This window comes from Cucurbita pepo, unplaced genomic scaffold (assembly GCF_002806865.2).
Source record: "Cucurbita pepo subsp. pepo cultivar mu-cu-16 unplaced genomic scaffold, ASM280686v2 Cp4.1_scaffold005380, whole genome shotgun sequence".
Taxonomy (NCBI): Eukaryota; Viridiplantae; Streptophyta; class Magnoliopsida; order Cucurbitales; family Cucurbitaceae; genus Cucurbita; species Cucurbita pepo.
In genome coordinates this window covers 1-687 of record NW_019651350.1, presented here as the reverse complement: position 1 = coordinate 687, position 687 = coordinate 1, and the positions used below count along the sequence as shown (strand labels likewise).

Genomic DNA, 687 nt, shown 5'->3' with positions numbered 1-687 from the left:
GATTAGACTCAAATATAAGTTGATAAAAAACACGTAGATACCTTGAGTGCAGCGGGAAGTTGTTGAAGTTTGATGGGTGTTGTTACTTTCTTGTTCGGGTACCCGGACTCGGATTCGGATTCATCTGCTATAAAAACAACAAAACCAAATAAAAACGCTTACACACAACACTATTATTATGGTTAAACAACCTGTCTGAAGTCTAACCTGGAAAGGATTTAAGGGGTACTGATGGCTGTCCATCCAGAAACTGGAATCCTGCAAACCTTCAACCACAAAACCTTTAGCCATTACCGCCTCAAATTCATGTTCATCCAAGATTCGTCGTCACACTATGCGAATCTACCATTAGAACCGCAAGCCCAAAACTAAAACGAATAGGTTGTCAATTAAAATCGTTTTCAAAAGTGAATCCATGCGTAGCTCGGTATAAGGACCTATTACTATTCTAAAGATCGATGGTTTGATCCTTCACTAACAGGTGAAACAACTTACCAGGCTATCCCCAGAAAGCCAAAAATGTAGAACACGGATTCCCAACCAAAATTTTGGATGAGAGGAGGAGCCAAAAGAAGTCTGCAATAAACAAAAATCAAATTAGAGTTATGTGACTACAAAGGTAGTCCAAGAAGTTAGATTCATCAACCATATTCCCAAAGACCACCGCTAGCAGATATTGTCCTCTTT

At 39.3% G+C, this 687-nt stretch overlaps 1 long non-coding RNA gene across 2 annotated transcripts; it reads right to left on the bottom strand.

The window, feature by feature from the left end:
- Positions 1-17: 17 nt before the first annotated feature.
- LOC111787105 lies at positions 18-657 on the bottom strand. Of its 2 annotated transcripts, none has more exons than XR_002813891.1 (3): positions 496-657; positions 208-266; positions 18-124 (listed from the first exon to the last, which is right to left on the bottom strand). It is a non-coding gene; the product is annotated as an uncharacterized LOC111787105 (long non-coding RNA). The 2 variants fall into 2 exon arrangements; XR_002813889.1 differs by having other exon boundaries at positions 22-127; positions 496-656.
- Between the last annotated feature and the right edge of the window lie 30 nt (positions 658-687).